This window comes from Cupressus sempervirens, chromosome 4, assembly GCF_028749045.1.
Source record: "Cupressus sempervirens isolate cs-2001-9-10 chromosome 4, ASM2874904v1, whole genome shotgun sequence".
Classification (NCBI taxonomy): Eukaryota; Viridiplantae; Streptophyta; class Pinopsida; order Cupressales; family Cupressaceae; genus Cupressus; species Cupressus sempervirens.
The window spans coordinates 658,351,084-658,362,147 of record NC_143121.1 but is presented as its reverse complement, the minus strand read 5'-3'; the positions used below and the strand labels follow the sequence as shown (position 1 = coordinate 658,362,147).

The 11,064-nt window shown below is 32.5% G+C and overlaps 1 pseudogene; it reads right to left on the bottom strand.

Annotated features, from left to right (window-relative positions):
* Positions 1-3,070: 3,070 nt before the first annotated feature.
* LOC149562972 (putative serine/threonine-protein kinase SIS8 pseudogene) lies at positions 3,071-4,728 on the bottom strand (annotated as a pseudogene).
* Positions 4,729-11,064: the final 6,336 nt, after the last annotated feature.

The window sequence follows — 11,064 nt, the reverse complement described above, 5'->3', positions numbered from 1 at the left end:
CCACATAGCAAGCAAGTGCTTCCCCACATTAGTTAAAATTCAATCACTTTCATATTGTGGGGATGTACTATCTATTGATCTTTCAAAGATCAATGGTGCACAAACTTCATTTACTTTTCAATCTAGTCAGCAAGGTCAACCAACGAAATGTGTTGCTCTTTTCCAATGTGTTTTGAAAGTCACCAACTATTGATTGTACTATCACCTTTTTTCAACTGAGGGCGTATCACCTCATCCAAGTATATGTGGCAAGCATAAACTTTCCCACTTCAATTAAACTTTGAACATGTTCATATTGTAGGCAAGCATTGTCCATTGATCTTGTTAGAAGTTGTAATCTTTCCTTGGTGTATTTATAAACCAAGGTTAGACCTCCTTTATTTATTATTATAATATATTAGGATATAAGCCAAGGTCCTAATATATTTCTTTTTTGTCCTTTTTCCACTACATCTTATTTTGTCATCTAGTGGAATATGTGAGGACAAATATATATTGTAATTTCTAATTTTAGATTATTCCTCCTTAAGAGGAATCTCACACTTGGCCTCACACACATATGAATGGTGGCATTCATAGACATGGGAGTTACATTCTAACTCCTCTCTCTCATCTCTATTTAAGAGATGACCCACCTATCTCATTTAACAATGAGGTTTCTTCCTCTTCTCAATTATTGTATGAGCATTGCTCTCTTGCTCTCTCTCTCTTCCTTCTTAGGCTTTTCATGCCTCATTCATAATGTCACAAGGGGTTTTCTTTGCTTTCCCCTTTCCAAATATCTTGTCTCATGGTGTTGGAGCTTGAAGCTTTCTCTCTCCTATTTTATGGTAATATCTTTTCATGCATTTACTCACTTAGATTCTTTCCTGGTATTGTTTATTTACAGATTTCTTTTTCCATTTCTAACATGGTATCAGAGCAGTTTAATCTTTGTTTTGAGTGTTTGCATGAAGGTACGATTCGAAGGAGACTCTTGAGAGAGATTTCACTAATTTCTTCTTTAATCTTCTTAAGATGGAAGAATTTGAATTTTTTTTGAGTTTGGCTGGTTTACCGCCAAACTCGATTAACTTCTGTTTGCTCTAATTTGTGCAGGTTACTTCTTATTTTCTATTATTTTTCATCTAATACCCTTTGGAAGGCTTGCCGCCAAAGGGTTTTCCTATCTTGATATCAATGTTTATTTTCCATTTAAAAAAAATTATCTTAAGAATGATTCAGTCTTATCGGACAGCCTCTTTGATGGTATATTGAAGATTTTTCTTGCTGTCTTGTTATTCGAGTTGCGTTGTTGTTTTTTTATTGTAATTTCTATTTATAGAAATATAATTTCTCGGTCAAGAAAGTTTTCTATATTTTCATTGGTCTTTTGTTGTTTCAGGAGGAGTTTTCGGGACTAATATGACTTTCTAGGAGAAGAATGCTTCTCAAAAGTTTTATGATTTATAAGAGTTATGTTATTTTGAAAGTTGGCATTTTGGGTTGAGAGTTTTCTATATTTTTTATGATTTTGTCTTTTTTTTTTTCCAATATATCCGGTGATTTCAGTTATCTTTTTCGCATTTAGGGTTTTAAATTTCAAAGGTTAAAAGCCATTTAGAACCAGATCAGAGAATCGCCCTCGTATGAATGGTTGTAGAACAACCTGCTTCCTTGTGGACTGCTCACTAGTTCTCTCCCTATTAGAAACAAAATGTTCCTGGTCATTGGAAAAAAAATTGATATTTCCTTAATATATATGAGATTTTAATTTTTGTTGTTATCTTTGTCTTCCATAGTGGAATCTTCCCTCTCGTCTTGATTTGCAGAGATAGTTTTGCAAAAAATTTGTAACTTCCATTTTTTTTGTGGGCTTTTTCCTTGTTTATTCTGCCCTTCAGAAGTCGCTCCGCTGCCTCCCGGGGCTCGATGCCGGAACCCTACGCCTTTGTCTCTGACTGTGAAGCTTCTCGATCTCTGCCATTAATGTCTGCCTTCTGCATTCCTTTCTTCCATTTCTGCTTTGGTAGGTCCTTTGTTTCTTCTGTATCATTACCACCTTCAAAGGTTGTAGATGCAGAAACCCAGTCTGTTGTTAAACTTTCTTGGCTTGTATTTTTTTTAAACCAAATTTGAGAAGCCTCTTTAGTCCCTTTGGACTATCTTTGTGATGGGGCTGCCGAGGAGCAGTAGCAAGAATGATCTTCACTGCTTTTCCCCATTTTTTTTCGAGTTCAAACTGTTTTCATATCAGAGGTCCCCGAGAACTGTGGGTGCTGTTGCATGTGTGAGTTCCATACACGACTTTCTTGTGGCGAGTCTCCTATTATTGTCGCAGATCCCAACGAACCAAAATAATCTGATTCAATGGATCTGTGCAAAGTTGGTGGCTTTGATATGGGTGAGAACAAAGTTGATGTATGTTCTCGTGGCAGGGATTTTTTTTACAGAAAAAAATTCTGTCCATTTAGAATATACAACATTATACACACTTAAACTATGTCTATTGGTGAAGGGCCATGGCTGTGTCACTTTCGCGAGCCAAGGGTATCGGTTGACCACCAAAGATTATTTTTGCCTGCTCCCATTCTGCAGCCTGCGCATCATAAACATTCATATTAACCCGGCGCACACCATTAGTGTTGAGAGATTTAGAAGCATCCCGCTCTTCTTCCTCTTTGCTGGCACATGCTATGATATTTGATTTCCCTAACTGTGCACCCAAAGCCATTATTTCTCTTCTGGTCTTGCCATGATCCGTCAGCCCCGGATCATTAATTTTTGGTGCAAATCTTCCCAGAGTAGATGGTCTGGAAGCAACAGGGCTCCTAATAGAAGGTGTTGTAGCTGAAGCTTCTGAGAGAGTCATTTTTCCAAAGTTTTCAGGGAATGAATAATCTGAATGCGTGGGAGAACATGTCATCTCAGAACGAGATATACAAGCTCTTACATCTTCAGCTTGCATGTTAAATTGTATTCTGTCTGAATCATCCTAATTGTCTACTGTTTCAGCATTATCTTGTGCTCTTGAGAACTTCATTTTCTCTCTCTTTATCTATTTCAATTAGCTTGCTAGTATTTGATGGTTTTAAAATGTCACCCAATTCGTCCAGTGATTCTTCTCCATATGGACTATCACTTTGACCTCCACTTGCATTCTCCATGTTATCAATGGTTGTAGCCTCTTGCACTGTTTGCTCGGCTTCACTCTTGCCAATCTTAAGAAAAAGCCGAATCTCATCAATGTAATGTTAAGTTTATCTGCCACTTTGCTGTATTTATCTGTGAGAAATGACAGAGATTTTGAATATCTCTGGGCATCATTATGAAGTTTCAATATTCCCACTCTGTAGTTTATAACAGCTATTCTGACAGTAACTATTTTTGAAAATTTTGTTTGATTCTTTTTTTAAATTTTGGAGCCCTATTTCAAGCATACGCACCAACCACTTGCATCAGATTCATTCCACTCCACGGCATGCGCAATGTAGCCAATTCCCATAAGATCACACCAAAGTTGTACACATCACACTTTTCATTTGATAGTTCATTTCGTAAAACTTCTGGGGCCATCCATTCTGGCGTTCTAGCAGTTGATTTGAAAGACAAAAATGTATGGTGCTTCAAGCGTGGCAAGCCAAAATCACAAACCTTGACATTCCAATTTTTTGTCAACGAGAAGATTTGGAGATTTCAGATCTCGATGAACTACGGTTGGGTTGCTAGTATGTAGATAATTCATCCCCTTAGCCACATCAAGAGCCATGCGTAGGTGACGTTTTTCATCAATCTGAATATTAGGCCGGTGCAGTAGTTTATACAAGCTTTCTCTTAAAAGAAATTCAGTTAAAATAGACAGATGTGGTGGCCGAGTGACAGCTCCCATAAAAAGAACAATATTTGGGTGACGCAATCTTTGCATGATTCTCACTTCATTGCGATATTGCTCGAGTGCATCTCCTGAGAAATCTTGATCAAGGAACTTCTTAACTGCAACTACTGTGTCATTCCAGTCTGCATGGTAAACCTCTCCATAAGAACCTAATCCAATCCGTTCACCAATTAATAGATTTTCCCATGGGATCTCGCACTCCGCTACATCATCCATTAGAGGGTATTTAGTCTTGCAACTACTAATGGATGGGCCCAATTCATCTGTGTTGTTCCTAGAATCCACTGACTTGCCGTGCATCATACTTTCAGATTCCATATGTTCCCTTTTGCCTCTATTGAAAGTGTGTTCCCTATCCACTAAATTGTGTTGTAAGACATTATCACCTCCTGTGCGCTTCTGATTCGCAAGAGTCAAAGATGTAATATTAGCATTTTCAACTAGACCAGGGCCTTCTGTAAGAGGTTGACAGCATTTTCTTGTTCCTAAAATTGGGGACAAATCATCAGTGACTGAGTAAGTAAGTTCCACTTCTAGAACTCATATGCTCCTTTCTCCTGATTATTTCCTTTATGCTGGGAAACAACTTGTCCAACAAATTGTTGCGAACTAATGTCATCAAATAAATTTGGAGGAGTAGGAACTCCACTCTCTAAAAGAATAGCATGTAGTCTTTGTGCAAACTCGGGATTTTCATTTGCTGCTATCACACATTAGGAAACATTTTTCACTTTCATTTGCTCAACAGGGGAAGCTACTCCCTCTGTCCAAGATGGAGATCTCCTTGGCCTATTGAATGGTGAATTTGATTTTCCATATGCATGTTCAATACAAGACACTTTGTCTTTATTCATTATATTCATTCTTCTTGATATATTTTTTATAGAAATATCTTCTCAATGTTTTTGTTAAAGGTAAATATTATGACTTATCGTATATTTATTTAAGTATATATGGGTGCACACATATATATCCAAATAAATATATAATTTCATTTATGACTATTATGATTGAGAACTTGTTATATACCTTCACAAAATGAATTACATACTCATATTTACCTCAATGGAGTTTTATACCTGATATCTATATTTAGTTGATCTTCCTTAAATCATTTTACTTACTTGGATTATGAGTAATCTTACACATTTGCCTTCATTTTTGATATTTTGATGTGCCCATAGCTGCACTTTTATGCTTTTATAGCATTATTCTATGCCCATGTTGGCACTTTATGGTTTTATACCATTGATATACATCATTTTTATGATATTTGTTTTGAGTTGCATAGGGAGCAAATTTTTTCAAGGATAACTATGTAGGTCCCCTCAGTATAACTGATACATAGTTTCCTTATCTAGCCCATGGAGTAACCCTCCATCCTATATTGGTATGCACTCATTTTATATGGAGTTTCCCTCCATTTGATCCTATCAGTTCCATTTTGATAGGATAATATTTTTTATGGAGTTTCCCTCCATGTTTTGTTCCTCCATGAAGAGGATGTTATTATTGGAGTTTTCCCTGCAAATTCAGATGATTTGATCCAATTTGAAGGCAATATGTTGTTCTATCCTCATAATCTATTCTTTTGATTATCCTAACAAAAATCATGATAATTCTACTTTGATTAGCATGTCTCTCCTTTATGTTATTTTCATATATTAATGTGATAATGATCTGCATACTTTATTGCCTAGATCGTGGGTCATGTAGGTGATGGAGTCATGACCCATTCACCTGTAGTGGGATGACTCATTAAGTGGACTATCTATATCCACGTGATTGATGCAAGATTGATGCAAGTATCATTAGTTGGCCTTGTCTGTGGTCATTTGTGCATTAGTATAATATACTTTTCATGAGAGCATTGATCAAGCTTTTTACTCAATTTGTCCTTGTTGACAATTTTTTGAGCATATACTTTATCTTGATATCAAGTTATCTCCATTGTTTTGTGGTAACATGTTGTTTCTCTATGAGACTTTTATTTTCCTTATTCAAAAGGATTTCGAATTTGCATATATGATGGCATTCTACTTGTGGATATTTGTCTTGTTTTTCTTTTTTCAGGTGATCCATCAAGGAACCTTCTTGGAGGTGTCTATGCTTCCACATGATCACATTCAAAGGACTCATGTACTTCTCTTGGATCTACAAATGTTCCATATGGCTTGAAGACAATCAAATTACTTCATATTGAAGATTAAGTTGCAAATTTTTGTAAAATTATGAGTTTAATACCCTTTGATGTAATTACCCCAAGTAAAGATTAAAGGGGGGTGTTAGAAGTTGTAATCTTTCCTTGGTGTATTTATAAACCAAGGTTAGACCTCCTTTATTTATTATTATAATATATTAGGATATAAGCCAAGGTATCCTAATATATTTCTTTTTTGTCCTTTTTCCACTACATCTTATTTTGTCATCTAGTGGAATATGTGAGGACAAATATATATTGTAATTTCTAATTTTAGATTATTCCTCCTTAAGAGGAATCTCACACTTGGCCTCACACACATATGAATGGTGGCATTCATAGACATGGGAGTTACATTCTAACTCCTCTCTCTCATCTCTATTTAAGAGATGACCCACCTATCTCATTTAACAATGAGGTTTCTTCCTCTTCTCAATTATTGTATGAGCATTGCTCTCTTGCTCTCTCTCTCTTCCTTCTTAGGCTTTTCATGCCTCATTCATAATGTCACAAGGGGTTTTCTTTGCTTTCCCCTTTCCAAATATCTTGTCTCATGGTGTTGGAGCTTGAAGCTTTCTCTCTCCTATTTTATGGTAATATCTTTTCATGCATTTACTCACTTAGATTCTTTCCTGGTATTGTTTATTTACAGATTTCTTTTTCCATTTCTAACAGATCTTCCCAAGATCAATGATGTATATATGTTGTGCCTTTTGAACTTCTTCAACATCTCGCATGACATCACTTAATACACATGTCTCTAAGGTGCTTTACTGCATTAGGTAAACTTCACACATCTTCATGAAGCAGTAATACACCCATAGTAGATCTTCCCAAGATCAATGACTCAATAATATAATACCAAAAGGTGACCCCACTACTACTATTTTAATAAATGTTCAATTAACTATAGTTGAATAGCTAGATAAATTTCACTAATAACAAGTGTCACATAGTGACATAATACTTGACCTTAGCTATTTAATTAAGCATAGTTCTAATTTTTTATAATATTAAGTATTTAAAATATTCATTTTTCATTTTTTTAATTACTTGTAATTATAATATAAATTATATTATATTTTATAATAAAAATTATAATGTAAAACTTTATTGAAATCATTACTAATTTATTATTAATTCACAATATTATAATAGAGAGAGTAATTTTAACTTTGGTAGAAATATGTCAATACATATAAGACTATTATACTTACATTCATTTTCAAAAAATACTCCACATGAACAACATGATCAATAATAACTACAGTTGCCTTAATTTTTTTAATTTAATCACCTTCCTCTACCCATACTTTATACACAACTGAGTCAATTCCTAGGTTAGAATGAGAGACGTGTTTGCATCTGATTTGATTCGAACTAGCGCGAAAAATTGAATAGATAAGAAAATTTTTAAAATAGCTTTTTAAATTTAAAAATTTAAAAATTCACAAGAGGCCCACTGGTTTGTTACGCCGGTAAAATTCACTACATTTTCTGAACGGCGCCGTGCAATCCTAACAAAGTGGCAAAAAACTATTATAATCGTTTAGATGAGGTTTTTTATTCATTGAATCAGTCATTGTTCAAAAGTATTTTTTCGCAATAGATGATTTTTTTATTTTATTTATAATTTTAGATTTCATTAGATCCATAATTAATTTTTATGCTAGAAAAAGAAATTAATAGCTATAGTAAGCATTTATTTTTAAATTCAATTATAACTATTGAAGTATGTTGAAGACTAATTTCCTGGCAGTAATATAAAATAAACAAAAATGTCACATAACAAATGAGGATACTTGTCAGCATACTTCGGAAATATTGATTTTCGTGTGAAACCATGTGGTTGAACAAAATTTAAAGATATCATATCATATATTACATTCTTGCAGCAAAGATAGTGGAGACCATAATGCCACTATCTTTTCAAAAAATATTAACGTGTTGAAAAATCAGCCTATGCTAACATCACATAAGTGTATGGTCCAGATAAAATAGTTTAAATTTTATTTTTAAAAACTTTTCTAAAGTTATAAGAAAACTAGAAAATCTAATTTAGTTTCTAATTTAAATTTTGAAATTGTTACAATTTTTTTTTTTCAAAATTAACAATCTACTTCAAAAAATATTTATGAAAATTTAAAATGTGAGAAATTATAAATAAAATGTATTTTGTATTATGTCTAAAAATAAATTAAATATATAAAGTTATAAATCAATTCTTATATATCTTATATAAATTATTGTTTTTCTAACTCATTTTAAATATTCTTTTGTTTAAATACTATAATATATTTTTTGTGTTTGTTACTTACTACTTAAATTGTTCTAGTTAAATTAAAAGATATTTTATATTTTAGAAATGTTATATTATAACTTATTTCTATTTATTTAAAACCTTACATTTCATATATTTCTCTTATTGGAAGCATGCTTATGTTTTTTATTTTTTATTAAATTTTACAATACAAAATTTAGATAAAATTTGAGATTTGGTTGGTTTCAAATTCCAACATTTTCTTCGAAATAATTATTTATTAAAAATAATTAGTTATAAGGTTATTAAAAATTAATAATATATTTATATTTAACATTAAATTCACATATTATATAGAAAACAAAGCTCTTCTAGTTTTGTATTTTACATCTGATATAGAATTATACATTTTAAATTAAATCTTATCAATGCAAAGTGCATTATTAACACCTCACAGTATGTGTTGTGCAATGACAAGTACTACCTGCTTTTGATACATGAATTGTTAACAACTCGTAATATGTGTTGTGCAATGGCAAGTACCAACTGCCTTGGATACCTTCCACTCCTTGCATAAGGCAGGGACTCAAGCTTTCCAAGAGCCCTTGCTTATATATGTTTATACTGTCTATTAATTTTATTTTATTTTATATGTTTTGTTATGTCATTAATATAGAATAGCCTGCCAATAGGCTCCAACTATTGCGAGGTAATCATTGAGAAGTGGTTTCATTAACATCAATATTAATTATAGGGTTTGATATTTTCCTTTATATTTTACTTTCTTACTAAAAATATTATATTTCTATTATATTAAAATGTTTTCAAAAATTATAATTAGTGCATTGATATTTTTAGACAAGTTGTAATTTCTTAATTTGTTTATTATTTTAATCTTTAAAAAATAATTGAAAGATCAAGAGTCACAACCTAGAATTGAGCCAAAAAATCAAGAAAACATTGGGCCTTGATGTTAAAATTAGCCTGATTGAGTCAGATTTAGACACTAGGAAGAGTAAGTAGAGTGCTAGGTGATCTAGTAAATGCCTTGAGTTGGGAAAATTTAACTCCCCCCCAAGCATGATTCCAACTCTAAATCTACTGAAAGTGATGTCAAACATGTAAAAAAGAAAAGACTACCCCAAGACACCAAGCTTGTCCCTAGCCCTCTTAGCCCTTCTCATATCTCTAACACCCTTGAAGCTACCATAGCTAGAAGTGGGGGGGAAGACATCACATCCCCTAGGAAAGAAACTCATAAAGTTTGCGGGAAGAAAGGAAAGCATAGCCACAAACAGAGCCACAGTATGGCTAGACTGGATAGGTTTGAGTAGTCTATGAGGGACTTGGCAGACAATCAAACTGATATCTACTAGAAATTTGATACTTTGGTCGAATTTCATTCCCTGACAACCACCCTTTACTTTTTATAGTTTAATAAAGAAGAGAAGGACCTGGACAAGGAAAGTGAGACAACCTAATCCATTTATGGGTTCCAGGTGGAGGATTGGCTAAAGACTATCTTGGACAAACTAGTCAAGCTGGGAGAAAGGACATGAATATGGACGCACATGAGGAAAAGAAGTAAGAGGAGCATTAATAGAAGGAGGGTAGCTAGCCTTGGGTCTAGTATTTACTTTTATTGTTATTGTCATGCCAAAAATACTAGGGCAAAAAGACACCAATTTTTTATTTTTTTTTTGTGTTTAATTAATTTACCATAACATACAAATACTAGATCAAGATATGATCATGCTCACTAAGAAATAATAAAAGGAATAAGGCATATATCATTAAACTATATTTACAATGCCTAACCCAATTCCTTCTATCATAATCCAAAGAAAAACTGTCCCCATATCACGATCGTCACATAAATTTAACTCCCGATAGAAGACTAATAACATAAGATTTCTAACTGAATCATTTCCAAACCTACCTTTTTCTAATTATTAAGGGAACGTTTATTCATGAACATCTAATACTAGTCCTTGAAATGAGAGCCTTTAACCCATTTTATTTCTTTTGGAAAATCACTATCCCAACCATGGTTAAGTTTTTAAAAAAAGCACTTTTCATCAAAATATATTACTCAAAGAATTCTAATACACATAACTTAAATCTTCATCCTAAATACCCAACATTAATAAGTTTACTTAGTAAAATTATTGATCCACTAAACATTTAACTTGGTTTATTTAACTTCTAAATTAGTCATTCCTCTAGCAAGGGAAATACACATTAATTAAATATCATTAATATTTTGTTAAATTTAATAAAACAATCATTTTCTAATATGTAATATTATCTAGTTAGTTGAAAGACAACTAAAAACTACCCATGAAAATAACCACTAACTCCAATCTCTACTAACAATCTTAACTTAACAATTTACGAGCAATTAACTAAACAACATCTAACACAAATTTTCTAAGACAACTCTTAACTATTTTTTTTTTTACTTTCTGATCAAACTAAAATTAGCTCACTGTATTAATACAACTAATCCTAATTAACCTAATACAAAAATGTTAACAATACTAACCAAACTCTAGATAATACTAATTTCTTATTGGACAAGTTCAATCTAAAATTTATACTTCACCAATTGATTTTTAACACAAAACTATACTAACCATATATTTTAATAAAAAATTCTAAAATCTACAATATTATAATGCATTTTAAGTTCTCCCTAACATTACTTACACACACACTTAAATGATACTA